The 24,341-nt window shown below is 37.4% G+C and overlaps 1 protein-coding gene and 1 long non-coding RNA gene across 5 annotated transcripts in view; one reads left to right on the plus strand and one right to left on the minus strand.

The window, feature by feature from the left end:
• Window positions 1-24,341, minus strand: part of MECOM (MDS1 and EVI1 complex locus) — a 578,348-nt gene that overhangs the window by 366,034 nt on the left and 187,973 nt on the right. The gene's annotated exons all lie outside the window — the stretch shown is intronic.
• Window positions 1-24,341, plus strand: part of LOC130541377 (uncharacterized) — a 29,321-nt gene that overhangs the window by 1,897 nt on the left and 3,083 nt on the right. The window contains exons 2-4 of the long non-coding RNA XR_008955423.1: window positions 14,173-14,351; window positions 17,239-17,305; window positions 20,347-20,399. This is a non-coding gene — a long non-coding RNA (uncharacterized LOC130541377). The remainder of the gene's footprint in view (window positions 1-14,172; window positions 14,352-17,238; window positions 17,306-20,346; window positions 20,400-24,341) is intronic.

Genomic DNA, 24,341 nt, shown 5'->3' on the forward strand with positions numbered 1-24,341 from the left:
AAAAAAAGAAATACAATGAAACCATCAGCTGTAATTGGCTGAAATCCTCAGTTTCCTTAATGGTGTCAAACTGGAGACCAAAGAGTTACAAAGCAGGTGTAAACTTGGGTAGCATATTCCCTCTAATTCTTTTTCCTCTGTAAGAATATTGTAGAAAGATTGCTGCTGTTTTATTTTTCCTTATTCTCTCTACAACAAAGAAACACTGGGGAGAAAAGTTATGTCCCAATAACATGTCAACAATTTTGCTTTCTTTTATGTCTGAAGGTTTCACAACTCATAATTTGGACAAGAGCAGCTTCTTACTCTGTCTAGGGAATAAAGAATATTTCCCTCTAAAATGGCATTACGGACTTTAAAGAAATTTTTTCTGGTTTGCATCTCAATTTTATAGTTATTAGGCTATGCCAGAACAAATATTATTTCTGAAATATGTGTCATGCTCAAGACACTAACATAAACCTATTTGGCCACTTGAGTAAAAAGCTTTGAAGACTATACGGGAAGTTCACGATTTAGTACTTTAAACACACAGCACCAGGAAGAAAATCACCACAAGAATTAACAAATAAGCAGTCTAAAGCCAAAGACTCCAAGGTGCTAATTTAAAAAGCTTCCAAAAGTTCTTGTTATTTTTTTTAAGGCCATGTTCCTTGCAGGTGAGACAAATAGGCCCCTGCTGCCTCCAAGCAAATCTTGAAGGAAACTTCCAGCAAGGCCTGGTGACTGGAAACTACTCAGCCTTGAAATTAACATCCCTAAGAAAAACCTTTTCCACTCCCTCTAGACAACAGCAGCTTACATCTTCAGGACAAAATGAAAAAAAAAAATGATGACAAAAAAGAGGCCAGAGAAGACAGTTGGAGTAGTCACGCTGTGTTCTCTTGAAGGGAGCCTTCATTCTTTACCTCAGAGAGAGAGCATGAAAACACACAGATCCTGACAATGGATTTAGTCAACGTGGCCAATCTCCCTACTTCCTTACACATACATACCACTGAGTTTACCTTAAAAAAGTAAAAGCAGAAATTTTCACAAAAGCTGTGCTTCAGGAGCTGTTATTACAAATGAGGCCAAGGCTCTGCATAAGAAGAAAAGGATCTTTCACAAGTTCATGATGGGAACCGAATGCAAAAGCCATATAATTATAATCCAGAATATGGCATCCTATGATATAAAATATTTCCACTTAGCTTAACTGTTTTCCATTCAATATTATTTCCAGCAATAAAAGCCTCTGGAATATCACTCAAACTGGTTCAAGTTAAATTCCAATCTAGATCTTTGTTAGCTAAAGGACATTTTTTTAATCCAGTCATCTTTCTCCACCCTACACATAATTCAACAACAGCCCTTCTACAGGGATAAAACAATTTAAGCTCTGAAGTTGTTCTATGCATGTGTGTGTGAGATTTTCATGCCCTACGTATTTGGACTGAAAATACTTCTCTCTGTCTCTCTCTCATTTAGACTTTATTTAAGATGGTGAAAAAAAAAAAAGCAAAATGTGATATTCACAAGTGCACAGCATCTTATTTCCCATTTAAAAAGTATTCTGTAAAAAAAAGTCTTATACATAAAAAGAACTCTACTTGTAAAAATGAATAGGAATATGTACTATGAAAATATTAACCATCTTAGCTGTGAAGAGGTTCCAGTGGTTATAAAGAGAAGGGAAAGTAGATAGAAAGCTCTGGCTTGGCTGTTGGGTCTTTGGTTTGCTTGTTACATGTTTACCTGTTTGTTTAACACTACATATATCTCCAGGTACTCCACCATCCATGTCATCAACTGTGGAAAAATGTCCCATTCTTTCTTATGCCTATTTCTAAGAAGTTCCAGATAGTAAGGGAAAATATTCTAGGTCTCAATGAGCAATGTTATAAATTATATTTTGTATGCTACACTTTAGAGAGGTGTCTTTAGTGTATTATACCATTGATGATTCTTGTGATTTTTATTTCTATGTAAAATACAATTTACACAAAATTTCTATCGCTTAGTGAGACATTCATAATTACATATGAATAAGAATTACAGAAGACATTAAAAATATTTTCATAATAGATGTGGAAAAAAGCTATCCTGCGAGCATGTTTAAAATAGACATGGTTTGCCTTAAACTGAGGCATAAAGCCCCACTGCTAACTGATAATTTAAAGCACAAAGATGGGGAACTGTTTTTCCCCTTACTTCTGCTTGTCTGTTTATCTGATGAAATGTTCAAATAATTCCTCTTCTCAAAATACTAGTCTCTAGTAATGCTTTTTTATATATGTGATCCCTCAAGGTAGTCCTTCCCAAATAATAGTCATCGATTTTTAAAAAAACTTTGAATGGATCAAATCTTCCAATAGACATCAATCAATATTCTCAGATGCTTTGGTAAGCCGGGTCATCACTACTCACGGCCACATGCCCAACTACGGCTTGGTAGACTGGCAGAGCAAAGCTGATTTCTTTGAAAGGCCAAGTGATAGAGGTCAAGCTTGAGACTGCTTAGGAAACACATGCATTTTCCTTATTTGTAGGACAAAAATGATTGTTAAAAATTTTTAAATTAAATAAGTTAACATTTTAAAAATTAAATAAGTTAACATATGGGAAATCCATTGGTAAACTGAAATGCACTACATAAATCTATGATGGATCAATGTTGATATTATTATTTCTGTTAATTATATTATGCATCTTCCTTCATGAGTCAGTCAGAATTTAGAAGATATTTACATTGTATTGGAATTTGTTGATTCAGTTCTAGGAATACAAACTCAGCATCTACCACGTAAAGGAACACAGTACTAGACACAAAGGGGATGTGTATCATGGATGTCAAGTCCCTGCTTTCTAGTAGCGCACAGTTTCAAACAACTAAAATGCAGTTCTGCACCGGCTTCAGAGGGGCCAGGTTTCCCACAAGGCCTAGAATTGACCAATAGCTGAGCACACATACTTGCCATATATTTCTTGAATGAGTGAGTGAATGAATGAATACCTAATTTGGCTAACCCTGGGTATCATCCTTATTTTCATCATCTACTAAAAATTAGATTTGAATATTTCTATTTTTCTGTAAGGTTTGAAAATAACAAAAAATTATTTTCAATAAGCTAGGCATGAGAAAAAGCAATGGCAGCTACATATTTTTCCATAGCTTTCATTCCCTAATCACTTCTTGCATAGTTATACACAGAACCTTAACTGCTGGCTTTTTAAGGGAAATTTCTCAAATGCAAACAAATATATTTCACCAAATAAAATCCTTACATGAATGGAATGAGAAATAGTAACTTAGATGTAAACTGCTAAGTTACCAATTAGCTTCTTAAAACAATTGAAAGTCACAGAGAGCCCTCAATATACAGAGGTGGTTAATTAATTAACATTAGATGTGATTAATAATGAGTCTCATTTAATAGCAAATATCTGCCTGCAATGGCTGCATGACAGAACAAAAAGCCTTCAGAGAGCAAGCAACTATATTTATCCTGATTGTGTTTGGGATTTTAACATGTTTTGTGCAGGCTGACAAATGGCCTATTAATTATCTAATGTTGTCTGACAACAACAGCTTGATAAAGATGTATGTTTTTGAATCGCTGGATGGAAACTGCTGGAGAAGAGCCCCAGAGGGGCCTTGCTGTCCTAAAACTGGGCTCCTAGCCACAATGACAGGCAAGACAAAGCCCTATCTCCCGCCACAGCCTTCGCAGATAAAATATGGCTTGGCATTAGGGACATTTTTTTCTTTCAGAAAACTGCTTCTGCAATATCTGATTAGGAAAAGGAGGAGTACGTCTTTACTAAATTGGGGTTAAGGCATAATCAATATCATATATGGAGTGTCTGGCCTATTCTGCATAAACACGAGCACTTCATATTATTAAGGAGTCTATAATGCCGAGGAAGCATATGGCAGGACACTGCAGCTCTCTCTATTCTTTTTATTTAGAAGTTTATCTTCCAACCTGTTTGACAGCTGCTCCTAAGTGGTTTCACAGTGCCAAACTATTTTTAAGATTGTTTGATGTTTTATTCTCCCATTTCAGTTAATGAGATAGGATCCCACAATGGCCATAATTCAGGGCTGTCAGAACTAAAAAGCATGCTTGTGGCAAGAGAGCCTGATGGTAAATAAGGCTAAAAGCAATGGATAATAAAAAAAACTCTGTTATCAGAGTCGCCTTTGCAATCAAAACTTGTTGGGGTCAGAGCCTTCCTTTCTTTGTGTGGCTTCTGGATATTCCCAGCCCTGTGCAAGGTCCCTGTCCACCCTCCTCCATCACCCATTTCGATTCTACAAACTAGTCCTCATTTCTTTGGAAAGGCTCATGAGGAATAATATTAACTAAGAAATGTTAGAAGGTCTTAAAGATATCGAGTGCTATATTCTAATTAAAGGGCTTGTGCATCATTTACAGTGCCAAGCGAGTAATTTGTCATACACGGTTACAGAGAAATTGTTCAACAAATAACCTTTACAAGAGTCTTGAGAACAGCTTCATAATTGAAATCCCTAATGGTTTTGCTGGGAACTTTTATTAAGGTTTGGAGGATTTTTTTCTTTTCCTCTCCCTGAAGAGTTTTTAGAAACTTATGATGTTAATGTAGCAACTTTCTTTCAGGAAAAAAAAAAAAAAGCCCTTTCTTAGTTATATTTACAAATGCCATAAGTATTAACAAGGCCATTTCTGCTAAGAATCAAAAGTACAGTGTTTTCCAGAAGAAAATGTGAGGTTTGCTTTGTGTCTTTTATTTTGTTTTTATTATTCCTAATGGAGAAAGCTTTAAGACAGACGAAGATACCTACCTTTAGAATTATTTTTATCTTACACTAAAGTTCATGATCTTTATTTTGGTGTAACACTATCCTTGAAAATGTAATTTAAAAAAATTCAAAGTCACTAATAGATTGAGTCTGTCACATAAATTATTATTCAAAAGTTTAAAAACTGAAAAGTGACCACTTTCTCAAACAGTATTTCTCTTCTTATTACACATTTAAAATAATGGTCCTTCACAGGCAGAAAATAGCATGGCAAAAAACTCAAATAATTATAAGTCCCATAACTAATTATAAAGCCTGACACGCCTCACACAGAAACACTTCCTGATGACTACCAAAGATTGGCTGCTTTATAAATATTTAATGCTTGCCAGTAACCCCAATTTTTATCTCACATCTAAGACTAAACCATTTGTCTCCTCTTACAATCAGCCATGTCTATGTGGTGTCATCATGTCTGAGCAAGTTTGACTTACTACATGTTTTCCAGGATATAAAATTCAGGACATGACACATCATCATGTGAATGAAACAATTACACAATCTAAGAAGGATGGGGAAAAAAAGAATTCAAATAGGCTAAGTGTCATTATAAGGTTAGCTCCAGAGAACTCAGGTCAGAAAAACTGAACATCAGAAAATGATAGATAGGTATGGATCTGTTGTGAACTACTGAAGATGCAGCTCTTATAATACTCTTCTGTGACCCTCAATTCTTTTCTGCAACCAAATAAAGTTATATGAAGAAAGTGCACACCCTAATTTAGGGATATTTATATCCGTGTAAAATAAAGTGTATCTCCGCATTTATACTGCGCCACCTTTGGAGAAAAGTGTAGTAGTCTCTAATCAGGGCTGGTGATGGCACCTGAATCAAGAGAAAAACTTTGACAGTTGAACAAGTGGTTCCTATTAAAGGGATCATAGAAGTTAAAAGGTAAAGATTACTACTCTCTGATTGATGGGTTATCACCTCCTTTGGATTATCCTATAAACCCCATTATTTCTATGAGAATGACTCTCATAATTCCGGAATATTTTACAGGTGAGTACAGCCACCTCAAAAACTGGAAACATGTTTCACAACTTCCAGAACAGTGAACATGTGAACAAACCCAACTACAAGCCATGCATGGAGCAAATACCTTTGAGAGAGCTCATATAACCTGCCAGTGCTCAATGCACAGCCCATTCCACCAGTCTTATATATGAAACTCAGGATCCTATGTCCAGAGCTCTGAGACACCAGCCACTTCCAAACCACCAATGGAATTGGTTTGGTTTGTCCATCATGAATGTTGCTCTTATTGGTTTGACGTGGCTGCTATTTGTGAATGTAGTTCTTATGTGTTTGCTGGTAGAAAGCTTTTGAGCCTAGTCCAAGCCAGAGGCTGCAAACTAGGCAGTCTTTGGCCTGCAAAAGTTATCATTTCATTATCAGTGTTTCTTTTCCTTTTAAAAAAATTATTTTGTCAACACTTAAAAGTGAGAGGATTTTTACATTAATTTAAAAAATCAGATTTCCAGCTTCTTGGAAATTTATAAGGTCTGGCAACATGGGATCCACATCCTGGGAAGAAAAAAAAAATTCTAGAGCCCTAAAGACATTATATCGATTCTTGGGTTCCCTGTGACCCACCACTACATGAGTCTTTTCCTTCATTCACACCTGGGTCCTGCTCTTGCTTTTAAATAACACCCAAATTCTAGTCCACACCTGCTCCTTGCATTGTACAATATAGAGATGGGGGGATTTCAGTGAAAGTGATCATTGTCACGAAATTCATTTGTAGCAGAAGTGGGTTTAGATTCCAGACCCCCTAGTTGACAAATCAAGGCAATTAATCATTATATATTCACCAAGTCAGTAACAGTATATTTTCAAGGGGCTTGGAACCTAGTGGGAAATAAGGGATGCGTTTGTAAACAACTATAATAGGGTAAATGGCTGAAAAGTTACTCTTGCCATGAGAAAAGAAAATATAAAGTGCCATGGACTGTCAGCATCCATGTCAACTGGGAGCTGGTTGCAAATGCAGAATTCCAAACCCACCACGGACCTGCTGAATCAGAGTCTGCATTTTAACAAGCCCACTCCATGATTCAAATTCCCTGTCCTAGGGGAGGGACTTTGCACCATTCCAGAGGTGCTTTCCATCATCCCCTCCGTAAAGGTGGGACCACATAGCTGTATGGTTATCTGCGACCCCTGTACCCACCATAATACTACGCACTGAAGGTTTAACCAGTATTAGTAATAAACAAACTACTAAATTAGGGTTCTTCCCTCCACCCATAGGAGGAAGAACACACACATGTTCTCGCTGGGTGTGCTTTTCTAATGTGAAAACCAAGGACTGAAACCAGAAGAGCCACTGGAAGCAGGCAGGAGGCCCTGATGTGAGGCAGGTCAGTGGCAGGATGTATAAGAGGAAAGTACATCCAGGGGGCTGGGCTGGCTGCCGTCTCAGCAGCCAGACCCAGGGCCAGTTGTTATTAATTGCCATCCAATCCCTCCAACCTCATCGTTCTCCAGCTCTGTTCACAGCTCTACCACTGTTCTCCACAGCTAAAACCAGCTCCCCTGCTGGGGCCCTGCCATGTGTTTGACAGTCCCTTCCAAGCACCCCTTCCCCGAGCAGAAGGGCCAGAATCTTCACTAATTAATATAGCCCATGGATGGGGCAGCGCTTAGGAGAGGCTACTCATTGTTGAGATACCCCAGATGATTTTTTTCTTTTAATTTAGGAACTCACAGGGCTTAATTTTGAGCTACAATTGTTTGGTCGGGCTCTCTGTTCAGAAACTTGGCCAAAGGATTAAGCATTAGCTCCAGGAGTGCAGATAAAATGATTAAGTAAATTAGTATAGTACTTAAAGGGAGAAGAGACATCCTTTAGAATATATAGGGGAAGAGAGGACAGTCACCTAAAAATTATTCACTCTTCTTATCTGATCATATCAGGCCAACTTGTATGTGTGCTAAGAAACAGAACGTACATAAAAGACTAATAGAAGAAAAAAATGAACCACAATCTTCTTTTAGGCTCCATAACTGTATTTTGAGGATAAAATTGAGACTATCATCTTAAATGGAATCTCTGATATTCATGTTTGAATAATAGATATTCCCAATTATTACTAAAAATGTCACCTCTGAAATATGAGGGCCACATACCTGTAATGCCATCAGTCTTCCAGGCCCTCACTGAGGATTTGGGTTTCTTTTTTTGTTTTGTTTTCCCTTATCTTTTCTTCCCCTTGGAATAGGAGCAAGTGTGTCTGTATTGTTCAAAAGCATACACGAAAATGTGATGTAACCTAAGCTAGGTTTTCAGGTGTTCCTTTTTCTAAGCACGAGGAAAGAAAATAGATGACACCACAGGTTTAATACTAATTGATTTATTACCTGCCTAAGCAAATCCCAAGCTGCGCAATGGCAGGCTTGGACTTAAAGCAAATGATTTACAAGATAATGTTTGACTCTGGGAAAGGGTAATCAGATCCAGATACAATGGATGATAGGATAATTGAGAAGAAATAAAAGAGGATAAATTGCCATGTGCTAATGAGTTTACAGGCCTTAATGGGAAGGACATCAGTTTTAACACTCAGGTTATGAGCTAGGAGCAAGTCTTTTTCTTTTCCACCCCCGCCTTCAACTGCTAAAGATGTAGTGCTGAAACAAACCAAGATTAATGGTATCCCACTCATTTACTTAACCATTCTTTACACCTCAGAAAGCTTCCTGCATTAAGCATATATAGCTGTGGTGTCCTGTATTAAACACAGAGAGCTGTGGTGCTTATTTTTTAAAACCAACTTTATTCCAAGCAGTTCCTGTCAGCAGATGCCACTTATCCAACAGCGCCGAGATATAAATGTTTTTGGCTGGGCCACTTGAGCAACAACTCTTCTGCTCCCGAGTCCCTGGGGGCCTTGGAGCCTGATGAGTTGATGCCGTTATCTGCAAGCCTTTTGGCCTAACGGAGAATATTCCGAACCATTTATGCAACCTGGGTGCACTCACATTTAGAAATGGTTGCCTGAGCAGCAATCATGTCTTGCCTCATGATTCATTTTTATATCTCACTCACCCGCCATCCCACATCACCAGCGAGGACTGGTGATACTTTATTGGTATTTTTTGATTACTGCTATAGCCATCTAAATTTTTCACAGGATGGGGGCCTCTGGTCCAAATGTAGCCGCACACTGGACTAAGGGTACAGGCTACAAAGAAAGAAAGGGGCAGAGGCCAGCAGGGCGATTAGGAAGTCATGTAGAGCAGAGGCACTTCCTAGGAAACAGAGAACCTATTCCCTTGTAATGTTTCTACCAAATGAAGTTTAATATGATGAATCATGGTGCAGCTCCAGCATGTTCACACCTTGCAAAAAAGCAGCTCAAGCGCAGCATTTAAACATGTCTGAATGATGACTCGATTCCCTTACACAAAAGCCGAAAGAGTACATATCCAAAATGGCTATTTCTACCTGTATTGGGAAGGTTGTTTTAGAGCGTTTCCCATTTTCACATGTGCTTGGGAAATCCAAGTGCTCATTTCATGCTTACTGATGTAATCCTGATCAAATAGTACTCTTATTCACAAAAGCTGATCTGATGTTATAGTTGGATCCTAAACCGTAAACCTCAAACATAATTATTTTCTTGACCTGGTGTTTTGTGCAGTGAGGTTCTAGGGATTGATTTGAAATTTACAACCTGACTATTTCTGAGTCAAGCAGTTACTATGAAACTATAAGCAATATTATTTACCCACTCCATACATGAGATTTTTAGGAACATCTGGGTTGTTTCAAGTTTCTGACAATAGTAAAACTTCACTGGTTCATGTTAATTTGGAGAAATCACTAAAACAATATTAAGTTTGTCACACTTTCTTTACACTTTACCAAGTGTTTTTACCTGAAAAGTTGACCAGATAATATAGGAAGTTTGCTTTTAGTTTTCAATTATTACTGAAAATATCTGCAGTAATGCAGGACAATTTGCTCAGCCTAAGCTGTAGCTAAGATTCATTTTAATTAAAATGATAACTGTTTATACAGAAGTAGATGTTTCCAACAAAATCATCAGGCTTGTATTCCCCCTTCCCCCTCAACCTGTCCCCTGCTCCAAATCCTACATTTGCTTATCTTTCAACTTGATTTACTAATACTTTACATAGCAAACCTGTTTCAGGTGTACTAAGGGTCACCTGCAGTTCAAGCAAGGCCCATTTATGTTGGATTCTTATAGTTTCTGAATTAGGCCTGTGATGCTCTACCCTATACTACTTGTGCAAAAGCATCTGGTGCTAGGCAGTGGAGAAGCACCCGAGACTGGCGTTAGTATACACCCCGAAAGACTAAAGTTAATCTTCTTAACTCTTTAGGCTGCTGTAATCCTTTTCCAAAATGTTTAAGAATAGGTTTTCCCTGTGGTAAAGAAGTAAGAGCCCAATTTCTCAGGCAGATAAACTGAGTCTTGAGAGTTGTTTTGTGGCTTCTGAAGGTCACAAAAGGAGCAGAAAAGCTGGGAACCAGGCCTGGGATCTCAGACTCCCACGTCCTCATTGGGAACACTAGACAATACTGACACCCTCCATGAACTGAATCCAAAAATTGTAAAAGATAAGTTGTTTCCTTATATTGTTCAAAGAGGAAAAAAAAGAATAGCTTTCCCACAGAGAGCAAACAAATAGTGAATGGGCCCTCTCTTCATCCTATAGAACTCTATGTGAGAATATTTTTTTTTCTTATGTGAATTCTTAAAAAGTCAGTTTGGATTGCTGCCTAACTTACAGAACATTTCAGAACAGACCTATTTTTTGTCTAAACAATAGAAGTATTGGGTCATAGAATTTAGAGTTGGAAAAGACCTTAGAGATCATAGAGTTCAGCACCCTCATTTTACAAACTGAGAATCAGAAAGATTAGATGGCATGGACATGTTTACAAGTCATTTATAACAGAGGCAATTAAATACATTTCAAGGAGAATAAATCTATTTGTATGAATGTTCTAATTATTCTAGGAAAAAAGTACAAGAATACGTTATCTGAAACTCATTTATTATTTTACATGGCAAGACTTGGCTTCTCCCCTTCAGAACAAATCTCGCTGAGAGTGGATTCAGTCTCCTTGCAAGAAATTGGACAAGTACCAACTAGGCCCCCATTAGCCCTGTCCATTACAGGTTCCATAGACTCAGGTTTTGTCAAGAGTGCAAAGAGGAAATGGCAGTGTGATAGCAAAGCATGGTGCCACACAAGGATTAAATAAGAAAAGGGCCAAAAACATCCACAAAGGGGAACCAATTAATTTACGGGAGAGTCCAAGATATATGGGAGATCATGTTCCAGATTCAGGTATCAGTTGGCCAGGGCCTTTTTGGAAAATAATCCTTATCTTTTATTTGGTGCCCTCCTTGCCTTCCTGTTCCTTCTCAGCCAGTAAACCTGCAGCCTTAAACACCAGCTCCTAGAGAAAACCAATGTTTTCTTTTTTTTTCTAAAACAGACAAGCAGTTGTATCAAGGATCTTCTCCCAAGAACAGGGTGTATTGATATTGGACACAACAGTTCAGTTCTGCTAGGGTTGAATCTTCCACTTGCGCCACCCCTACTCTCTTATTTTCGTACTTCATCTATTATCTAAATTAGTTGAAAGATCAGCTGTAAAATAATCAGCTTCTAAATGATTGAAGCTGTGGTCTTATCTGACTCATCATCTGGGACAGAAACCATGGTGCAGATGGATGTTCAAACAGAAAGACATTTTTACATAAAAAAGATGTCAACAAACACCAGGCTAGTGTTATTGCCCAGAGGAAGCTGACATCATTGCAAAGTTTTGAAAAACTCTAGAATTTTAGGACTGCAAAGAAATCTGTGCCTCCGCTTATATACAATCTTTATTTTTCAAATATGAAAAATTTAAGTTTTCAGAGATTTGGTGAAGGTCATTTAGCCAATAAATAGCAATGAAAGACCCAGGCTTCTTGGTTCCCACTGTACCACATTTCCAGCAGTTCTGAACCAGCTCACACAGGTCTAAAAAAACAACAATAGAACAACACAAACTATTGCTCTCCATTTTTGAAAAAATAAATTTTTGGAAGTGATAAGTTATAGAAGCATATAAGTTCATCACAGCTGCCTGTGTGTGCAAAAGTAGCAGTAGCAAAACACCTAGCTGATAAAGTAGTTCCTTAACCTTTATAGAAAGCATGATTTAAGGCATCTTATGGGAAATCAAAGGCTTCAGCCAATTCCAAGGATCTTAAAGACCAATGGGAGCAGTAGGAACCCTGGTGAGATAGTTTCATGCCATGCCTTTTAAGTTTACATTTAGTCACCAAAAAATAATAGGCTGATATTTTTGTAGAAGAGCTACCTTCTTTCTTCATCTTTGTTATACAACTTTGTTATCCCTTTCCAAATTCACTATCCAAATATTCACTAGTGTATTTCCAAATACACTAGCGTGTAACTGGGCTCTCAATCGCCAAACTCTGGTGGCATTCTAAAGTGTAAATTTCAGACACCTCTGAGCAGATTTTCCATGAACCTAGAGATCCAGTGAGAGACAAATTCTACCAACAACTCAATCCTCTAGCCAGTGAAGGTAGCCCCAGCAGACAGCAGGGAAAGCCTATACTCTCAATCAAAGGTAACAGCTCAACATGCCAGAGTTCAAGCATTATATAGATGTAATATTATTCTTACACCAAAAGACTAAGCTGTTGATGAGAAAATTGCACACATGCTGAATGATGGGCTTAATGTCAGACAGCCAGATGTTTTTACTTAGGGCTCTTTCCCATCTTTGCCAGCAGGCAGGAGAGAAAAAAGAAGACAACAATGTTCTAGATTAGGAGCTCTCTGAGAGCAAGGAGTGAGAAGTTTTGCTTTTACAACATTAATCTTTAGTGTATACTACATTCCTGGCAAAAATTAGATGTCCCATATGTGTTTCTTGAATTCATATGTTAGCACTCAAATCAGTTAATTTTCTATTTAGCTTAATGGAAAAAAATGAAGACTTGAAATTTTTATGCTGTTAAATTTACTTATCTGTATCACACTGGAAAACATCCTTACGAAAAACTGGAAACAGTCTTGGATAGGGGCTTGGGGTTTTTTCTTTCAAACTCAACAAGTAATACTGTTGCCATTAATGAATACTGTAAAGGTAGTCTTTATTTGTAAATGTATAAGCCAAAGGCAAATATAGTCTATATTCTAGGATTTACAGAATAATTACTTTGAAAATTTCTTAAAAACAAAATTTTCTTGTGTCTAAATTATTTGTTCATGAAACTTTGTAAAACATGCAAATTTTAAAGAACAACCTCATGTGAGAAACATAAAGACTAATTTTTATTTACCAAATAAGAAGCTGTTTTTCAAAGCCCAGTTCAATAGGACAAAAAGTTTTCCTGTTGGCAAGCATAAAAACTCATTTTCAGCATCTAAGCTAATGAAGCACTTGGACAAATGCTCAGTTCAAGATATTTCATGGACAGTGTGGGCACACATTTATATGTCTGTGAGCATACAAAATAACACACACATGTAATTTTACAATGCAAGTTAAGTATAAGGAAATGGACTCCCTTTCCCAGGCACCGGGCATTAAAAAAGAAACCACCCCACTGGGAAATGTAAGGATTAAGCAGAGATTCCTATATGGCATCATTCATCTTGCACAGATATTAGCTTGATGCTCATGTGAAAACATAAAAACTCCATCTGTTCCCTAGGCATACTTAGTTTGTTGTTCAGATGGTTTGTTTTAAAGACTAATTTGTAATGGTTAAGTTAGTTATTTCAACTGAAAAAAAGTGTACAAAATGGAGCTTGGCATCTGGTTTTGCTAGAGGTGTTAAGCAATATTTAAGCAGCTGAGTGTCATCTCTACTTAAAGGATAAAATGAACAAGGGAGGTGGATTCTGCCTCCAGATAGATGAGCTTCAATCAGTATGAGTGGGAACAGAATAAAAATAAGAAAATTATTATATTTTAAACTCTAAGGTCATCCTCAAATGTATTTGAACTTTTCATTTAGATGATGTAGCCATATGAGAAATTCTGTGTAACTTGTTCTACTTTGATAGTGAAACCTTAAATATTTACATGTATCAAGTTATACGTTTAATTTTTTTCATTTCTCCAATTGCCATTGGATTTGGGAGTAATTGGGAGAGTGCAATAAGATGGCCTTTGTTTCCTCTTAAATGGTAATTTGCACCTTCACTGTCATGGTGTCAGATATCAAGTGCAGATGCCTATCATATTTTTATCAAATATAATTTTGTTAGGAGAACTAAAAGTACAACTGCAAAAAAAATGTTTTTAATTCACCTATTTTTCTTCAAGGGATATGTGCCCTTGACTAATGAAGGTTCCTCCTTAATCTGCGAAGTTTCTGCAAAGCTTGCTGAGAGACACCCACAGAGTGGGAACCAGGCAGAAGAGAAGACTCACATGCCCACCTCACCGGCCAAAGAACCCTTGAGAGCAACAGCACAACGGATACCAGAGCCAGGACATCCAAGGTAATGATGCTATTCCTATTATCACCTGAGACAACATTTGTGTGAGGATTCTTGCATATGGCCATATTAAAGATTGACATTTGGAGTTTTGCTAACATTTCCAAAGCAATTGAGACACGGAACATTTTTGTTTTGAAAGCATTTCAAAACAGTTGTCTGTTAAATTTTGGAATGTAAAAATGTAGTTACATTTGGCATGGGCATTTAAATGTAAAGCATATCTCTGTGATCCTTTTCATAACAGCAAGATTCTTTGTTGGATTGGAAACAAAAGAAAATCTCAAAACACTATCCAAAAAATCTTCCTTGTTGTCCATCAGGATGTCTCGCCGTGTAAATCTCACACCCTCTAGTTTTCGAAAAGCACCACGGACCCTCATTCATTGCTTATTACTTTTAGTCACTCTCATTCTACCTGCTTTTTCTAATTCTCACTGGATTCGAAAAAGCAAATTAAGAGGGCATTACATGGGGAAAAGTGGGGAAAGTTCTTCAGGAAACTGATGGATTACTGTATATTATTCATTTAAATCTATTGAGCTTTATGGTCATATGTATCCCTTTAAATGGTATTTTTCTTCTATATCAATTTATAATATAGTATAACTTCCCTCTGTATACAGCTATCCCAATTCAGGTGAGAAGAAGAGCAACTCCACCATTGTTCATGGTCATAATCATCAAATCTTTGTCTATGTTGAGAATACAAAATTCAAATTTTCTTTCTTCTACTAAGAAATTAAATTAAACATTAAATAGTAAATTTTTAGTGTTTACTGATTTTCTCTCCTTACTGTCACTGTGTCAGACTCCAAATATCAAGCCAAATATATTTAATATTTAAAATGTTGAAAATGTTTCCTCAATTCACCTCTTTTTTGTGTGGAAGAATTTTTTCTTTTAAAAATCTTACAACGAATACTTATATTAGAATCAGAATAAAAACAAAATTCTTATTACTAACAAATTTCTCAATTTAAGCTCTTTTCACCTATATATTCGTACTTTATTTAAGTTCCCTCTGATGTTTTAAGTTCTTCATTCTTAAGACAGCCTTGTTTAAAGGTTAAGAGCATGAATTCTGGGGCTGAACTGCCTGGGTTTTAATCTCAGCTTTGTCACTAATTAGCCGTGTGCCCTTGGGCAAGTTACTTAACCTCTCTGTGCTTTTTGCACATTTGTAAAACTGGGATAATAATATCTGTTTCCTAGTATTGTTATTTAATAGGCTATTATGTATAAAGTGCTCAGAATAGTGGCTGGCACATAGTAAGTTCTCTATAAGTATTCATTATATAAATAAAATAAAATAAAAACCTTAAAGACAGCCATTGATTAAATTCCATTTGGACAAAGCCAGATAAATGGCCAACACTTTGCTTGTCTTAGATTATCATCAAAATGTGATATCTCTCATTTTACACTGATTTTTTCTGTATGTGTTGACATCCATTTTAACATAATGACATCATCTCATTTCACTTTGGCCTCAGCTGTTAACAGAGCTATTGAACACTTGGTATAGATTAATTTATCTTTCACATTTTAATATGACTTTCTCACCGTAAGAAAATCCTCATGATATACTAACCAATTTTATTTCTAGAAAATTCAATCTTGGAGATAAGTGATTACTTCTAAGAATACCCACAAAAATTACAAGCTCAATTACAACTCATCTGCTGTTTTAAATGTTTTCTTCTTTTGCTCAATTACAGTTCTTCTGGGCTTTAGCTCATAATATTCTGAATATAAACTCTACATTTTACCTGATCCTTTTCTAACAAGAGTTCTTCAAACACTATGCTACTTAGGAATCATGATGAAGTCATGGTGTAAAAATCACATGTCCTTACAAACTCACATCTTTAAAACTTGTATGTCTACTTTACTTTGATTCTAAAGTTGTATTTTGTTGCCATCTGAACACTTGAGATGTAACATTTGAAGAATCAAGGAATAAAACCAGAGTGAGTAGAATCCCTGGCCATCCGTTTCTATTGCTGGGTTAGGAATCCATCAGTCCAACAGGCAGCCTCTCAAAACCCAAACACTGGATATGCATATGCCAAATGGACTTCAGCTGAATAAAGTGAATACTGATATTGGTATTTAGAAGCAGGTCCTTCTCAAAGAAGCCTTGGTACACACCTTTGACCCTTAACTGGGGTACTCCAACATTGCCTGTGATGATGACTCCCAGTGAAGGCTCTGTGCTGTGCTTGGCTGCATTTCTATCTGAGTGCCAACAGCAAGATAAATGAAAGACTGGTTCACTGGAGTACTGGTGGTTTGGGGGCTATTGATTTTTGGTCCATTCTCTTTAAAAGTGAGATCTAAAAAGTTGACAGAGGGTCATTAATTTCATCATATACTTGTCGTCTCATCCATAACCAATCCAGAGTCTGAGTGTGCTTGTCACTCTGTGTTTGCACTTTATTTGTTTGGGGTTTTCTTGGTGATTCCACTCTTTTTTTTTCCCCTTTCACTTCAGCCTCTTTAAATAAAGAAAGAAAAGAAACATGCCAGTTTGTGGCTCTTTCCTGAAAATGATTTGGGGATGGGGAAAGTTATAGATACAGATACATAGAGAGAGATTCTGATAATAGGAAACAGTCAGAAAATAGCCTCTTCCAGCTGCCTTCTAACCTGGGTTTAAAAGAAGAAAAACTCCATATAAAATTCATCAATCCTAATTATTCAATTAGCCTCCAATTGAATAAACACTTACTTAGGTGAACTAGTGGACTTATTTTAATGAAATATTAAAATACAAGTTGCCAACATTCTTTTTAAAAAAGCTTCTGGGTTCTCAACAAATGTTGTTGAAATGTACAAAAATAATTGATAGTAATCGTTAATTGAGTTTCTTTGGCTGTAAATTCAGAACAGGTCTACCAATCCTGCAAGAAACACCAAACTGAATTTTAAGATATCGTGAAAACAACTTACTGGTGAGTTTTATTGTTATGATGGCAGGTTTATTTTTTGTTTGTTTTTTAACAGGGTAAGAAGAGTTTGGCAGCCTCCATAATTATTATTGAAATTACCATCAAATAAAATCTTTAAGCCTGGTTGAATTTTCAATGAGCTGTGTAAATCTGGGGTGTGGAAAACAATAGCACAGGGCAAGAGTAGAATTCCAGAAAAATAAGCAGAGATTTTTAGACAATTCTTCAGCAGTCCACCTAGACAGTTATGTCCTCCTACCTGACTGGGGATGTAGTTGATTCTATAGTATCTGTTTTGAAACCTAGTTGCAAGACTGCAAGTGAGGAAAGCAAGGGAAAATATGATTAAGTTCACGGGCCAAGGCAAGGAAATCCAGTATTAATAATATCACAACCTGCCAGTAAATCTCTATTTTATAGGTGAAGAAATACATTTCTACTTTAAGTGTGTTTTTATATACCCTTGAGTGTCCAACTAGTTAAACTACCAACGGAGCTCTACATGATTTAGAAGTTAATCCTTCAAATGGCTAACAATTGAATGCCTCAGCTGTTTGTAGTCTCCTACCGCTGGCTAATTTCATTTTTGTTTCATATGTTCAGTGGTAAGCTTTCATTGTTCGCTGACACTGAGGTTGTAAGTCTAGTTAATTTAGTTAAAATGAGGCTGTGAATGTTCATAGCTTTTCACCGGCTACAACAAGACCTGGGAAAACCTGGAGTGAACACCCCACAATGAAACTCAATAGGAAAGAAAATTGAGATGACCCAGCTCGTGGTCAGCTTTCATCACCATGGAATAGGGATGTAAATAAACATCTTTAAATGTGTTAAAAGGCTTCTAAGATCTGAAAACGTTTGGTGCTTTGCATTATCTCAGGCTCTGTGGTTACTTTTCTGGCCAACTCCCTTCTCCTCTTTTTATGTCAAGTCATTTTCCCCCAAAGCCATTGCTTGAAGTTGCGGTAAAAGACAAACCTAACAGTCTTCATGTGCTTCTTACTAACAAAACCCACTAATTTTTTTTTCACCTGCCTATCACCTGCTCTGTTTCCTCCCACTCTCCCAGGGTTCCCTACACTTTTCCTTTTAGCTGCTCAAAGGTGTAAATCTCCTTCCCATGCCCTGATTCCTCATTTCCCTTCCCCAGATAACTCCTGCCCCTTCCTTTATTTCAACATACCCATCCCTTATACAAGTTATTTTTCTAACTCTTCATACAAGATCTGCTCCACTGGTCTCATGTTCTCTCTTTTATGTGTACAAACACGTACTTAATTCTTCACAGCACTAATCAGGGCTGTAATTAAACAATTAATTGTGTAATTAATTTTTAGGGTCTGTCTTTCCCATTAAAATGTAAGCTCTGTGTAGATTGGGACCATATTTGTCTTATTTACTTTCCTGTGCCTCAGAGCCTAGCTCATAGTATACACTCAAAATTTTGTTGAATGAATGAATCCATTCCAGGATCAGTTTTCTCACCTGCAAAATGTAATAAAAAGGAATCCTTGTTTCTCAATGTCATTGTTAGGATCAAATGATATAACAAATATTTGAAAAATACTTTATAGGAAATCAAATGCTATAAGCGTTATTGTTAATGCATTATCATTAATGCATAATGGTAGCAATTGTTGTAACCATTTCTGACACATGGAAGCAATTGCTTGAAAGGAATTTGTCAAATGACAACCACTCTGATCTTACTTGATCTTACTTCATGCAAAAGCAGCCAACAACTCGCCTGGGAACAGACTCCCCTCATCTACCCTGTGCCTGCTAGGCAGACTGCCACCAAGGAATCTGAATGCAGACCTTCATAATTCCATTTTAATCATGGTCTTGGTTGAACTCAAAAAACATTTTTGGGCACTGTGATGGGTGTTAGAATATCCTAGCAGTCTTTCTAGGGCAGCGTAAGTCACATTGCCTAGAAAAATTAATATTCTAATAGTAAAGATGGACACAGGGATAGATCGTTACAATTCTAGTCAAATTCCATAAGGGGAGGAGCCAGATTATAACAGAAGTGCACTGAACTCAATCTGGAGCCTCAGTCATGACTTTCCAGGAGGAGATGGTGACTGAGCTGATTCTTAAAGAATGAACAAGGTTTCCCAGGTAAAGGTGGTGAGAGTGCTCCTAGCAGAACAAGCAGTATAAGAAAGATACAAATGTGTGGAACAGTAACAAGTACAGGTCACCAATCAGGTGTCCTGTCAGTAGGAAGCCAGCAGGGAGTCTATATCTACAATGTCTTAGTATTCCAGCAGTTGCATAGGAACCTAAATCTGAGATGCGGTTTTATCAACCAAAAGTAAAATTGCCAAAAGCCCGGCAAAATAACCTATGAGTGACTTAAAATCAAAACTACTACCTATCACCCCTGTTTTAGCATCAGCTAAATATAGCTGCTTTTAGAAAAGCAGCTTATCTCCACAATAGTCCTTCTGAAAAACTATGTGAAAGCATGAAAAATGTACATTTCAAGGTGTACATGTTTTTTTCTCCTACCCAGAAGTCCTCCTTTCAACTCTCCAGCAACGCCCCCTTGCATTCATAAACTCTGTGTCCACAGAGATACATGCATTTTTCCGGAAAAGTCATTAATTTTGGAATTTAAGAAATATGAAATAGACAAAGTGGGTAATTTTTCACACTTAGAAGAATGTACCCATTATGTTTTGACTCTTTTTCTTGCACAGCTGAGAAAAGATTAGTAACTCACTTTCTCTATTAATTGGCTTCCCAGGTGCCATAAAAGATGGTACCCAATCAAGTCACTTAAAGCAAAAAATGCCCATAGCACTCATTTACCTCCAACCAGAGAACGTGGTCATCACACATTAACTTTCCAGCAGCTAGCCTTCCTAAGAAACTGATATGATATTAAAGCTCCAGAGGAGTCAACTCTTAAATAAATTGTTGAATTATCCTCTTCTCCGAAAGGTACCCAAAAGTACTTTATATTAAAAAAGTAGCCAAGCACATGTGCCAACAATGCAAAAGTGTATATGATTACAAACAATTTTATTTTGCAGAAGCTTGGAGTTGGAACAATTCTAGCTTATTGAGAAGCTCTTCAAATTAGAAGGTAAGAGAGCAAATCACAAAAGATACATTCCAACTTCCTCTATTCATAGCCATAAGAAAAGGCCAGGGGAAAAAATAATAAAAGGTCTGAAGTCCTATGAGACTACACTTAAACTCTGAAGTCTACGAAACTCTTACTTTAACATTAGCAAGAATTCCAAAGATTTGTATTTAGTCTAATGGAAGAGAGAAAAAACGAGCTTCTTGATGACAGCAAAACCACACTCAGATCATTGGAGGTCCTGGCAACCAGATATAAATTTATTCCTTTAGGAGCCCTGTCCTTTCTGTTGAAGCTCACTGCTGGAAGAATAACACAACTTCACAGTCACAGTTCTGCCATGAAAGGAGGAATCATGGGGTACAGGTGTATGAGGGGGAGGGGATAGGCAAGAGGGAAGAAAGTGATATGTATTAGACTGTTCTATTCCTGGCCACAGAGAGAGAAATTCTGAGGCATGTCACAGTGTTTGATGTGAAAGCCTAGTAAGTCAAAAAGGGAAGAAATACTTTCAGAATCCTAATGGTCCTATTGCCAGAGTATAAGTTATGAGGAATCTGGTGTATCTATCATCTAGAAACCAAACAAAACTAAAAATCACAGGGGAATTACTACAGGTTAAAAAAAAATGTCCATTTTAAAGATTTAGAGATAGATTCAAATAGCTAGAGGAGGGTCTGAGCTATTTTTTTATTACAATAAGGCACACTTTTAAATGCCTAATGTCCTTTTGTTTTAGGGGGGTTTGTTTGTTGGTTGGTTGGTTGGTTTTGAGACAGGGTCTAGCTCTGTCACCCAGGCTGGAGTTCAGTGGTGTGACCTTGCCTCACTGCAGCCTCCTCCAACCCTTCTCCACACAACTTCCCCAATACCCCCATCCCCACCCCAGGCTCAAACAACCCTCCCACCTCAGCCTCCAGGGTAGCTGGGACTATAGGCATGTGCCAGCATGCCCGTCTGATTTTTTGTATTTTTGCAGAGATAGGGTTTAGCCATGTTGCCCATGCTGGTCTCTAACTCCTGGGCTCAAGCAATACACTGGCCTCGGCTTCCCAAAGTGCTGGGGTTACAGGCATGAGCCACCACACCCAGCCTCAATGTCTCTTTTTTTAAATCTCTTTACCTTTATTTTTGCTTCTGCTTTTCTTTCTAAGTTTACCTCAGAAAAAAAAAAAATCCCTGCTTTAAATTCTAGACACCTATCCTGTGTAACTCCTACCTAGCAAGCAATGAATACATATATTTAAATGGAAGCAGATTTATCATTTAATCAGATAATGGAGAACACTGATGAAAACTAAGTGAAACTTCTCAGAAAAGTCACACGCTCTTTGGGCTTTATATCCAGGAATCCAACAAGGAGGAAAGTACCATCCCAGCTGAGCATTAATTATTCTTCCTTAGATTTCTCAGCTCCCATGATACTGCGCTACATTGCCTAAGTCCTATATGTTAACCACTCTCCTTTGCTATGTGCCTATAATTTCTTGTTTATTCTTCCCTCCTGGCTCCTCATCACAATGCCTGGAATCACATTTGTATAATTTTGGAGGCAAACAAAGCACTTCCATGTCGTTTCCCTCTTCTGTTTTTCTCCTTGTAAGTTCCCATTTTCCATTTATACAATTCACTCTATTTAATAGTTTTCCTTACTATTCTATTTATGCCCACTTACTTTGATGATGTGCGTTTATTTATGCCCCCTTCATTTTAGCAACCATGTTTTGTTGTCCACATGTCCTGAACTTTCAGTTTAAGATCTTTAGCTGTGTAGACTTGGGCTAGACTTCATATTGTCTGGAATTCTAAAATATAACAAAATCTTGCCATGACTACATGTGCAAGGATCCTAAGAGTGTTTCTCTCAAAGAAAGGATAAGTGCTTCAGGTGATGGATACCCCATTTACCCTATAGTGCTTATTATACATTGTATGCCTGTATCAAAATATCTCATATACCCAATAAATACACACCAACTGTGTACCAACAAAAATTAAAAATTAAAAAAAATTAAAGTTTATTTCCCCATTCAAGAGATTAGTTCACCCAATGGTGCCTATAATATTGTGTAAAAAAAACCAATAATAATAATATATTCAGGAGGCTGAGGCAGGAGGTTCACTTGAGCCCAGGAGTTTGAATCCAGCCTGGGCAATATAGTGAGGCCCCATCTCTAAAAAAAAGGAAAAATAATAGAGGAGAGGAGAGGAAAGGAAAGGAAAGGAGACGAGAGAAAAGGAAAGGAAGGGAAAGGAAAGGAAAGGGAAGGAAAGGAAAGGAAAGGAAAGGAAAGGAAAGGAAAGGAAGAAAAGAAAAGGAAAGGAAAGGAAAGGAAGAAAAGAAAAGGAAAGGAAAGGAAAAGAAAGCAAAGGAGAGGAGAGGAGAGGAAAGGAAAGGAAAGGGAAGGAAAGGAAAGGAAGAAAGGGAGGGAGGGGGAAGGAAGGAAGGAAGGAAGAAGGGAGGGAGGGAAAGAAAGTAATATAAGCCTTAGTGTTCATTTTTTCAAATTGTTCAATTTATAGAAAATCCTAATCATGTATTTAACCGACATAAAGTTCAAAGACAAGGTCTTAATGACTGCTTACTATTGTGGTAAGACAAATATGTCACATGTTCTAAAAATCAATCAAAATATTTACTAGGCCCCTACTTTTTCCCTACCTGGTAGTTATCAATATGTAGACACCACCCAGATACCATGCCAAATGTCAAAGATTTTTAAATCAGAGAAAAACCTAGAGAAGGAGTCATTAGCATCCAACAGTCTCCTGGTTTCCAAAAGGAGGTCCACCACAGTGGTTCCAACCTGTGAGAGAATCAAAAATAATCTTGGAAGCTTTGTCAGAAATACAGAATCCTGATTTCTACATTAGATCTCTAAGGTAAATAAGGCTGTCTGGAAGTAGATTCAGGAATTTGTACTTTTGAAACTTCTCTGGTGATCAGAATGATCACCCTATCTACAAACTGCTGATTTATCTGGCCTTCATCCTAATCCACAGGCTAGCCAAAAACACAAGAGCGAATATATGAGGTTCCCAGCCACTGAAAAAAGAGAAAAGAGAGACCACTATCCCTAAATATTGTGAAACTTGAAATTCAGCAATACGATTTTGAGAACATTGAGAAGTCACTACTTTCTTGCTGTCCTACAGGTTAGGCAAAGGAAGAAATATGTTTAAACACCAGATACGGCAGGGCGTGGTGGCTCATGCCTGTAATCCCTGCACTATGGGAGGGTGAGGTGGGTGGATCATGAGGTCAGGAGATCGAGACAATCCTGGCCAACATAGTGAAACCCTGTCTCTACTAAAAATACAAAAATTAGCCGGGTGTGGTGGCATGCACCTGTAGTCCCAGCTACTCAGGAGGCTGAGGTAGGAGAATCACTTGAATCTGGGGGGCAGAGGTTGTAGTGAGCCGAGATTGCACCACTGCACTCCAGCCTGGTGACAGAGCCAGACTCCCTCTTAGAAAAAAGACAAAAACAAAAACAAAATACCAGACACTATTAGTTTTGGGTACAAGAGAGGGAAGCCAATTACACATATAGCAAAAGAGAAGGAAGAATAAATACTATATATATGTAGTATTCATTATATCTATAGATAGATAGATAATTGAATCTATAGACAGGTTCTCAGAGAGAAAGAATACGCTCGCATCTTTCCTCCCTTTTCCTATGAGCACGACTCAACAGGACAGATTGGGACAGTAGCTGAGGTAGAAATGGTCCAGGTTTGAGAATGCTAATGAGCATGTCAAACAATTTAGTCAGTCACCACGTGCCACCTCTCATTCACAAGATGAATTTCTTTTGTAGTGGCACATTGAAGGGAGAGGTTTAAATAGACCTTGTGGAAGGATCTACATCCATAATAATTTCCAAACAATCCCACTAGGAAGACAACTGTCTAAAGTCAGCCGAGAGAGCAAACAAC

This window comes from Pan paniscus, chromosome 2 (assembly GCF_029289425.2).
Source record: "Pan paniscus chromosome 2, NHGRI_mPanPan1-v2.0_pri, whole genome shotgun sequence".
In the NCBI taxonomy this organism is placed as follows: domain Eukaryota; kingdom Metazoa; phylum Chordata; class Mammalia; order Primates; family Hominidae; genus Pan; species Pan paniscus.